At 42.9% G+C, this 11,498-nt stretch overlaps 1 pseudogene; it reads left to right on the top strand.

The window, feature by feature from the left end:
* Nucleotides 1–461: 461 nt before the first annotated feature.
* LOC105005517 lies at nt 462–2,107 on the top strand (annotated as a pseudogene).
* The last annotated feature ends 9,391 nt before the right edge of the window (nt 2,108–11,498 follow it).

The following is an 11,498-nucleotide window of genomic DNA, read 5'->3' as shown; positions in this document are numbered from 1 at the left end:
ATAATAATAATAATAAGCTCATATAGTACAGGGAACTCTGCTCAATATTTTGTAATAAACTGAAAGGGAAGAGAACTTGAAAAAGAATAAATACATGTATCTGTGTAACTGAATCACTTTGCTGTACACCTAAAAATAACACTTTTTCATTGTTAATCAACTATCCTCCAATGTAAAATGAAAACTTTTTAAAATAAATAAGATGAAATGTAAGGACTTACCTGGTGGTCCAGTGCTTAAGATGCTGTACTCCCAAAGCAGAGGACCCTGGTTTGATCCTTGGTTTCAAACTCTTTCAGTTCACATGACCAACTAAAGATCCTGCATGCTGCAGTGGAAGATCGCACATCTGCAACTAAAACCTGGAGCAGCCAAAAAAATAAATAAATATTTTTAAAAATAAATAAATAAGGCACAAGCCCCAGCCAGCCACTGGTGACCGCTGCCTGAGAAACAGTGTGATGGCCACCAAGGAGATGAAGGCGGCCAAGAGCAGGGAGCAGTTGGCACTGCAGCCCCTTGAGGGAGTGGACCTCAGCCCTAAGCAGGATGAGGGTATGCTTGAGTTCATCAAGCAAGAAGGCCCTGGCATGGAAATGCCAATGATCGGGGACTGAGTCTCTGTCCACTACAGGGGCTGGCTGCTTGATGGCACCAAGTTCCACTCCAGCCTGGACCGCAAGGACAGGGTCTCCTTTGACCTGGGGAGAGGGAAGGTCATCAAGGCTTGGGATGTTGCTGTAGCAACCATGAAGGCAGGCGAAGTGTGCCACATCACCTGCAAGCCAGAGCATGCCTAGGGCTCAGCGGGCAGCCCTCCCAGGATCCCTCCCAAAGCCACACTTGTGTTTGAGGTGGAGTTGTTGGAGTTCAAGGAAGAGGACCTGACAGACGAAGAAGACAGGGGATCATCAGGAGAATACGGAGGCGATGGGGAGGGCTATGCCAAGCCAGCGACAGCGCCACCCTGGAAGTTGCACTGGAAGGATACTTCGAGGACCAGATCTTTGACCCACGAGAGCTCGGCTTTGAAGCTGGTGAGGGAGAAAGCATGCATCTTGCCCTGTGGGCTGGAGAAAGCCATTCAGTGTGTGGATAAAAGAGAACATTCCATTGTGTATCTTAACACCTGTATGCTTTCAGCAATGCTGGGAAGGAGAAGTTCCAGATCCCACCAAATGCTGAGCTGATGTACGAAATATAGCACAAGAATTTTTGAGAGGGCCAACAAGTCCGGGGCGATGAGTTCTGAGACCCTGGAGCAGAGGACCGTAGTGAAGGAGCGAGGCACTGTGCTCTTCAAGGAAGGCAAGTACAAGCAAGCTGCGCTGCAGTGCAAGAAGACTGTGTCCTGGGGCTTCTCTGGTGGTTGTGGTTGAGAACCTGCCTTGCAACGCAGGCACTGGTTTAATCCCTGGTGCCGGAAGATCCCATATACCATGGGGCAGCTTAGCCCGCGCACCCCAACTGCCAAAGCCCGAGCACCCCAGAGCCTGTGCTCTGCCACAAGGAGAGGCCACTGCAGTGAGAAGCCTGTGCCCTGCAACTAGAGAGTGGCCCCCATTCCCTACAACTAGAGGAAGCCTGCACACAGCAGGGAAGACGCAGCACAGCCATAATAAATAACTAAATTTTTTTTTTTTAAAAAAGAAGATTGTGTCCTGGCTGGAATAAAAGTGGAGCTTCTCTGATGAGGACGCACAGGAAGGTGCAGGCCCTTCATCCGGCCTCCCACCTCAGCTTGGCTGTGTGTCATCTGAAGCTGCAAGTCTTCTCAGCTGCCACTGAAAACAGTAACAAGGCCCAGGAAGTGGACAGCAACAATGAGAAGGGCCTTGTCCACCAGGGAGAGGCCCACCTGGCGGCGAACACACGGGCTGACTTGCAGAAGTGCCTGCAGCTCTACCCAGCAACAAGTCGGCCAAGGTTCAGCTGGCCATGTGTCTGCAGCAGATCCACAGGCAGCTGGAGGGGAGACGAAGGTCTTTGCCAGCGGGTCTGAGAGGCTGGCCGAGGAGGAGAGCAAAAGGCCCAGGCCGCAGTGGCTGCAGGAAAATAGCCGGCTGACGTGGAGATGAGAGAGCAGAAGAATGACGGGGGGCGGTGAGGGGTGGGAATGGGGCAGCCTCAGCCTCGCCCCAACCCTGTCCCCACGACTGCCTGTCCCCCAGACTCCCAGCCCCCACCCTACTCCACCCTGGTGTGTGTGTGTGTGTGTGTGTGTGTGTGTGCGTGTGTGTGTGTGTTAGTCTCTCAGTTGTGTCTGACTCGTTTCAACCCCATGAACTGTAGCTCACCAGGCTCCTTTGTCCATGGAATTCTCCAAGCAAGATTATAGAGTGGGTAGCCGTTCCCTTCTCAGGGGATCTTCCCAACTCAGGGATCGAACCGGGGTCTCCTGCATTGCAGGCAGATTCTTTACCATCTGAGCCACCACAAACTGAAGAATTTTGAGTGAATTAAAGCTTTAAAAAAATTACTTAAATAAATAAAATATAGACTTCTCAAAACAAAACAGAAGCTCACGCAGAGCTAGGAACTTCCCAAAAGATCTTCTCCAAATATGCTACTGCTAAGTCACTTCAGTCATGTCCGACTCTGTGTGACCCCATAGACAGCAGACCACTAGGCTCCTCTGTCCCTGGGATTCTCCAGGCAAAAATATTAGAGTGGCTTGCCATTTCCTCCTCCAAATATAGTGCTCCTCAAATCCTTCCACCTAGATCTCAAGTTCAGAGATGTAGAATTTGATCTCAAGTTTGAGATCTAGATCAAATTCTAGATCTCAAGTCAGAGATCTAGAATTCCCAAACTGTGCTGAGGAACCCCGGGTCACCACAGTGAATCAGATGAATCCCTCAGGACATTTTAAACTTTTGAGGAAAACACAAGAACACTTGTAGGGTGCCATACAAGGTAAAGAATCTGCCTGCAAGGCAGGAGACCCGGATTCGATCCCTGAGTCGGGAAGATCCCCTGGAGAAGGAGACGGCAACCCACTCCAGTACTCTTGCCTGGAGAATCCCATGGACAGAGGAGCCCAGCGAGCTACAGTCTGTGGGGTCACAAAGAGTCGGACACGACTGAGCGACTAACACATACAAATTACAGTCAGTAAATTACTTTGGATCTAACTACTTAGTAATCTAAAACCTTATACATTTTTGGCCTAAGAATAAATAACTGAGCTGACTATAACCATGAGCCTAGAAAGCTTGGGAAAATCTGAAACACATACTTCACTCCAGCACTCTCTCTTCCTCAAATTTACCATCACTGCATCTGTCAGCCTAAAAATAAGATCCCCCCCATCAAGAGCACAAATATTTGTTTCTTACTCCAGCTCTAAGGGAATTAATTGTTCCCATTTAGAAATTATAAACAACTATGGGTTAGGTGAAATTCAAATTTACAATAGAAACAATCTAGATAGCATACTAAACTGAAATATTTCATTTCAAGCTCAGCAAATATCTGAAGAAATCTAATTTATATTCAGAACATTTTCAGGGTTTATATCTTTTGCTTTTAGGCCAGGAGTGCAGGATGAGTATTCTAATAACAAAAAAGAAAATAAAACCATTAGGTAAAAACCATAGGCCTAAATCCTAGTTTATATCAATTAAATTTGTTCAATTCCATGGCCAAAGAACAAATTTCAAGCTCTGGCTTTATATATGTGTTAGTCGGGATAATCTTGGTTAAAGTTACAGTAAGTCCTAAAAAGAAAAACTCTAAAAATCAGTGGCTTAACAACCACCCCCCCACCCCCTCGCCACAAAGCTTTATTTCTCACTTACCTAGGCAATAAACAAGATACCAGATAAATAAGCAAGGAGGTAATCACAGACTGTGGCATGAATCTCATTAATTAATTAATGAACTAATGTGGGGTTTCTTCACTAATTTATTCAACAAATTTGGGTTGAGTAGTAGATTTTGTACCAGATATAGTTTTAGTGCCAGCAATATGATGATAAATAAAACAAAGCTTATATTATTCTGGGAGGACAGACAACCCATAAATGACACATAGTAAAAAATAAGCAGAGATAAGAGCTCTTAAGAACAACAAGGCAAGATATGTGGTGGCCTTGGCTATAGTGATGTTTGTGTATTTTGGGGTTCCATGTGGATGCTAATGAACCATCAGTAAAAAAGAGGTAAGTAGTGTTACGATGTATGAAGAGAGAATATAACCACTCTTCTGGGATAAATCAGAGAGGCTTTTCTACCTCTCAATTTGTGCTGCTCCAAATCATCAATCCTGGGATGATTTTGTCCAAGCCATTTCCCTGGATGAGGATACAATCCAGAGGAAGACCTAGAAAGGCTGGAACTCAGCCGGATCCCTGAGGTTCCAAGAAAATGGGAAAACCTAATTTGCTTTCACCCAAACAACAAGCATCAGAAGTACAAGATGAGGTCAGGGTCACCAGTAAGGGAAATGAAAGTGGGACAATGACAAGGCTGACTGGAGATTCTGGCTTTTAGATCATAACTACTGTCATCATCAACAACATGGTCATCCTGATGATGCAAGTATGGAATCTTAGTAGAATGCCAGGAAATGTGTTATTTTCATGATCTCACTCAATATATTGTGCGCAAATTAATTATACTTGCGTTATATACTTTATGGACTTCTCTGGTGGCTCATATCGTAAAGCATCTGCCTACAATGCAGGAGACCCGGGTTCAGTCCCTGGGTTGGGAAGATCTGCTGGAGACGGAAATGGCAACCCACTCCAGTATTCTTGCCTGGAAAATCCCAAGAAAGGAGGAGCCTGTTAGGCTACAGTCCATGGGGTCACAAAGAGTCGGACACGACTGAGCGACTTCACTTTCATATACTTTATATATTTTAATATATGGACATATCTTATACTAGAGTACTCACAAACAAGGTCATGTTAGGGAGAAGAACACTTCAAGGCTCAGGCAAGTAACAATTTCCAGGTGCAAAGAAGAATCCTTGGAGGCGTGGGTAGGGAGCTTGTGTGATGGGGGATGCCGAAGTTGTATTAATAACACAGATAGAAAGTGGTTTACTATTTCTGGATGGGAAAAAGTTCTGGATGGGAAAGAATTCTTCTTCTCACTTGGGAGTTTTCCACTGAACTCTAAACGAAGACTCAAGAAGTAGAATCATAAAAGAAGGCAAGTGGGGAAAGATCAAGACGTGGCAAGCAAGTTACCCTCACTCTTTTTTGCTCATCCTATTAGGCACTTGTTCCATTCCCATCCTATCATAGGACACTACTCTGGGATAATGGAAACATCTGCTGTATGCCAAAATTAAGGATCAGGAAGAGAAAACGTTAAGAAGTATCCAGAATGACTATTTCCTAAGTCCTGGGCACTAGAGTGTATGTGAAAGGAGAACCAAAAAGCTGCCTGTAATCAGCAGACACAGAAAAGAAGCTTATGGCTACCGAAAGGGAAAGACAAGGAAGGGATAAGTTAGGAGTTTGGGATTAACATGTACACAGCACTGTATAGAATAGGCAACCAAAAAGGACAGAGAGCTATACTCAATATTTTGTAATGACCTATCAAAGAATCTGAAAAACAATATGTAGATGTATAACTGAATGACTTTGCTATCCGCCTGAAACTAGCACAAATTATAAATCAAGTATGCTGCGATAAAAAAAATTTTTTAATTCTGCAGCAGAAAAAATTACCATACTAAATGGGAAAAAAATTTTTAAAAATAGGACTTCCCTGGTAGTTCTGTGGCTAAGACTCTGCACTCCCAGTGCAGGGGGCTCAGGTTCAATCCCTGGTCAGGGAACTAGATAGATCCCACATGCTGCAGCTAAGACCCAGCACAGCCAAATGGATAATAAGTAAAGTTTAAAAAAAAACAAAAAAACTTTAGGTCAGTTCAGAGTAGATTCTGTGATTTTTACATACCATCCACATCTAAAGTTTTCTAATCCTTTGTAGTCCTGGCTCTTATGTGGTCTCTGTGGCTGCACGGTTAGGCTAGTACACCCCTTCAGCTGTTCCAAATCACCTGTGTGCTTTTCTCTTTCTATGAAAACTGAAAACAAAATTTTAACCTTAGTTTTCAGAACTTGAGAACTTCAGAGTTTAAATTTAATTTAAGGAATTGTAACAGAGAGCGCTAATTTTTTTTATTATTGTACTCTTTCAGTATACCATTTTTAAACAAGTTTGTAAAACTAAAGAACAGGTGCAACTGTAGTTTCTGGCTGTGTCTGATAGCCACATCATCTAATTGTCTTTTATGTAGATTCTAAACCAACAGGCTATAGTCCTTTAAATCTCTCCCCTTTGTTTTCTAGACAACATCCCATTCATCTGTCTTTCCCCGCTGTTTCACCCTGAAATGACCTGAGTCTGGAGTATGCAGACACTTAGCCTGAGCCTGCCTTTGCCTGATTCTTGGTCCTCACTTCTATTAGGATCTGTGTTTATAGTTAACCCCCACTCTTTGTTTCTGAACTACAATAGAGTGTTTTATGGATTTTGGGGGGACAAAATATGTATCAAAAAGTGAACTTTCTCTGTGAACACTGATTTTTTTTTCAAACTTTAAACTTTTTATTTTGTATTGGGGTATAGCTGATTAACAATGTTGTGGTAGTTGCAGATGAACAGCAAAAAGACTCAGCCATACATATACAGGTATCCACTCTCCCCCAAACCTGCCTCCCATCCAAGCTGGCATATAACATTGAGCAGAGTTCCTCATGCTATACAATAGGTCCTTGTTTATCCATTTTGAATACAGCAGTGTGTATATGACCTTCCCAAGCTCCCTAACTATCTCATCCCCCTGGCAGCCATAAATTCTTTCTCTAAGTCTGTGAGTTTCTTACTGCTTTATAAGTTCATTTGTATCATTTATTTTTAGATTTGTGGACACTCATTTCTATCTTGTGCTTATATCAATCTGCCTCTGGATTAAAGAGGTCCATCGGGCTTCCCTGGTAGTCCAGTGGTTAAGAATCTGCCTTGCAATGCAAGGGACACCGGTTCCATCCCTGATCCAAGAATATCCCACATGCCAAGGGGCAACAGCCCTTGCTCTAGTGCCTGCGTGCTGCAACTACTGAAACCCGAATGTCTAGAGCCTGTACTCTGCAACAAGAGAAGCCACCGCAATGAGAAACCCACGCACCACAACCAGGGAGTGGCCCCTGCTTACATGTAGCAACGAAGACACAGCACAGCTAAAATTATAAAGAAATAAATAATTTTTAAAATAAACATTTTTTAAGTTATAAAGAGCTTCATTTTTTTGCCTGCAGCATCTTGCCTTCAGATCAGATAGGATCAGATCAGTCACTCAGTCATGTCCGACTCTTTGCGACCCCATGAACTGCAGCACGCCAGGCCTCCCTGTCCATCACCAACTCCTATGTCCCATCAATAGCCACATTCTAAATCTAAGATTTCCCTTGAAATGTTTCTGTCCCATTCTTTCCCCCTTACCATCAATAATATTTTTCCTTCCAACTATTTGATTTAATTATTCTTTTACTTATCACAGAGATTCTCAAATTCTGCAAAAACACATCCATGGAGCACAACCTTCTGTCTGAAGTTGTAACGACTAGTGTACTTATCAGAGTATTCAAGAGAAATAGAATCAGTGGGAGATTATATTTTTTATTTATTATGAGATATTGGCTCATAATATTACAGAGGCTAAGAAGTCCCACACCGTCTTCCTGGAGACCCAAGAAAGCTGACGGTGTGGCTGGAAAGCCTTACAGCCAGAACCAGTGGTGTAGATTCCAGTCCAGGTCTGAAGGCCTGAGAACCAGGAGGTCCCAGATCAATGTTCCAGCTCAGCAGTCAAGCAGAGAGACAAATTCAAATTTCCCCTGCCTTTTCATTCTCTTCAGGCCCCCAGGAGATTAGATGATGCCCCCACACACTGGGGAGAGCCATCTGCTTTACTTAGTCCACCAACTCATGTATTTCTCTTGGAAATACCCTCACGTGCATGCATGCTAGGTCACTTCAGTTATGTCCGACTCTTTGTAACCCTATGGACTGTAGCTCACTAGGCTCCTGTCCATGGGATTCTCCAAGCAAACATACTGGTGTGGGTTTCCATGTCCTCTCCCAGGGGATCTTCCCAACCCAGAGACGGATCCCATGTCTCTTTTGTCTCCTGCATTGGCAGGCCGGTTCTTTACCCCTACCACCACCTGGGGAGCCTAAACATTCTCATAGGCACCAAGAGTAATATTTAATCAGTTATCTGGATATCCCAAGGCCAAGTCAAATTGACACATAAAATTACCCATCACAACCAGGAACATCAAAGTAAAAATGCTGGCCTTGGAGATCAGAAACCAGGCTGTTAGGCCTACCTGCACCTCCTCCCACCTCTACGAGCTTGGAAAGTCTGAGGCCATCTGGGATCTGCCATGGGGAGACTTGTCCAGGGCTTCCTCAATGCCTTCTCATGCTCAGCTACAGAACCATCCCATAAACAAGTTTCCTACTGTATAGCACAGAGAACTATACTCAATATCCTATGATAAACCATAATGGAAAAGAATATTTTTTTAAAAAGAACATATATATATATGTATGTATAACTGAATCACTTTGCTATACAGCATAAATTAACACAATATTGTAAATCAACTATACTTCACTAAAAATATATATATATTATATATATAATATATATATATAACCATCTCTGAATCTGTCTCCCCAAGGCATGTGGGCATTGACAGAGGGGGTCCCACCAGCAATTTTCCATTAGGGCTCAAGGGCAAGAAAGGCCCAAATTGCCAATTGAAACAATTTTAGGCATAGAAGTAGGAAGTAAAGGAATGTCTTTCTGGGAGAGTGATCTGTGCTTTTATAGGCAAAATCAAAGGAGAAGTGAGGCACGAGCACCCTGCTCAGTGTTTGTTTTTCCTCGACTGTTGTTTTTGCCTGGACAACATCCATGCCCCTTCTTTCTGGTACCAACACTTTGAGTTTGCTTTGAGAAATACCCTCCCACCACTGTGCCGAGACTCGGTGTGACTTTCCAAGAATCCTTGGACCAAACCCAGGTAAGCCAGTAACTGAAGTTAATTTATCCTTGAGTCTATCCCAGAAGACTGTTCGTGGGTTCCTGCTCCCTAGGTCTCTGGAGCTGCTCTTTTTTTTTTTTTTCTTCTTCTTCAATTTAATGGTTATTGTTTTAAACAGCTTCGATTATAGAGTAAAACCACTGAATACATATTTTTATTTCAAAGAAATCATGTATTCTTTTTCTTACATATAGTAAGGTTATTTTTCTTTTTAAAACTGTCATATTTATAATATCTTGTACTATCTTCACTATCTTGAAAAGGTAGAATCTTTCCACCTATAGCTATCAAATACATTATCACTCTTGTATAAAAGTATTTGATTGCATTCACAGTTTTAAGACATAAACTAAGTTATTGTACATTTCTCCTTGGTTTCATGCTTTTTCTCTTTAAATGTACAGTTTTTTCACATATGTGTATGTGCTCAGTCGTTCAGTCGTGTCCGACTCTTTGCAACCCCATGGACTGTAGTCCACCAGGCTCCTTGGTCCATAGGATTTCCCAGGCAAGAATACTGAAGTGGGTTGTCATTTCCTTCTCCAGGGGAAATGACACTACTTTGCACATTACTGTATACAAACTTGGTAACCAACGAGAACCTACTGTATAGCCCAGGGTAGAGCTGCTCTCATAAGTGCCCTCTCTGAGTCTAGTTCATGAATTTATTTTTAAATCCCATGACTTATCCATACCTCTCCAATGCTCAAGTTATCCACAGTTGATTTCTATTGTTTATAACTTATATAACCCTTACTATCCCTCCAGATTTTTCCATGGATAAGTTTTCAGGACCCTCTTTTTTCTATGTTCTCCCCACTTCTTTATCTTTTTAGACATTTTCCCCTTTTTAGGAAGGAAGGGGTAAAGGGATGTTAGGGAGTTTGGGATCAACATTTACACCTTTGCTATACTTAAAATGGGTAGCCATCAAGTACCTACTTTATAGCACAGAGAACTCTGCTCAATGTTATGTGGCAACCTGGATGAGAAGGGAGTTTGGGGAAGAATGGATATGTGCATATATGTGGCTGAGTCCATTTGCTGTCCACCTGAAACTATCACAACACTGTTAATCAGCTGTACTCCAATATAAAATAAAAAGCTAAAAAAATTTTTTTTAATTTCCTTTTTTTCCCCTCATCATACTTGCTCCTTCTTGCATTTTCCACAAAGTCCTTAGTTTCTCCAACCTGAGGGGTTGCAGGAGGTTCTCATCATGCTTCTTGGGAGAAGTTATGGACTTTAATATTCTTTAGAGTAGAACATCTACTGGAAAAACAAATCTTTTTCTTCCTCACATTGACCACCTCCCCTAGCAAAATTCTGAAGTATTATTCAACAGAATCTGTCTCTACTCTGTCTGCAAAATATCTTCTCTCACAAAAGATGATGAGAGAAAGGAAAGATGGGTTTGAAGGTGAAAGATAACTCCATCCTGCCACATTTATAAGAGGAAAAAGTAAAAATAATATAGGTGTCCAACAGGGTTGGTTAAGTAAAGTACAAGAGTATCTACTTACAAAACTGTTAAAATAACTATTATATCACATATAAGATAAATACAATACCATCACCAAATAGAACTTCAATGTATACAAAATAAAATATCTTGTTATCATAGCAAGAGTTCCCCAAAGAAAATAAATAAATATGAGATGGAACATGAAAACCCTCCATGGAAGAAAATGGCTACCTTGGGAAGCACACAACAAAACGCTGAAAACCCCTTTACAGACGAGCAGGAGATCTTTCTCACAGAAGGGGCTTCCAACAGAGCTATTAAAATCCATGAATAAGTAAATTAATTCTTGGTTAACCCCAATAGCTTTTGTTTCTATCTGCCCAGCCCACTTTGTCTCCACTTTCCCTAGAAACAAACCCGAACCCCCTTCCTCAAGAATGTACACACGTGACCCCAGCTTGAGTGTCACAGGACCCTCTTCCTGTCTTAGTGACTGGTCCAGGGATGGGCGTGGAACACAACCGGGGCCAAGTGAAGTCCCGGGGCCAAGTGAAGTCCTCGACAGAGATTTTTCTGCTGAGGCAGGTGAGAAAGCCTGCTCCCTCTTTGATTATGAGTGACACTCACCTGACCTCAGCTCAGTCAGCATCAGGCCCCACTTACCTTACAGCAAAGCCTGAGAAGATAACAAGGGATAACCCAGCCCCGAGTGCCTGAAGCTGCTCTCAGCCTCATACATGCTGTGTGCCAAGCTGCTTTAGTCGTGTCCGACTCTTTGTGACTCCATGGACTGTAGCCTGCCGGGCTTCTCTGTCCATGGGATTCTCCAGGTAAGAATACTGGAGTGGGTTGCTATGCCCCTCTCCAGGGCATCTTTCTAACCCAGTGTCTCTTTAGTCTCCTGCACTGGCAGGTGAATTCTTTACCACTAGTGCCACCTGGGAAGCCCCCTC

This window comes from Bison bison, unplaced genomic scaffold, assembly GCF_000754665.1.
Source record: "Bison bison bison isolate TAMUID 2011002044 unplaced genomic scaffold, Bison_UMD1.0 scf7180017864491, whole genome shotgun sequence".
In the NCBI taxonomy this organism is placed as follows: Eukaryota; Metazoa; Chordata; class Mammalia; order Artiodactyla; family Bovidae; genus Bison; species Bison bison.
This window is presented reverse-complemented; position numbering and strand designations above follow the sequence as displayed.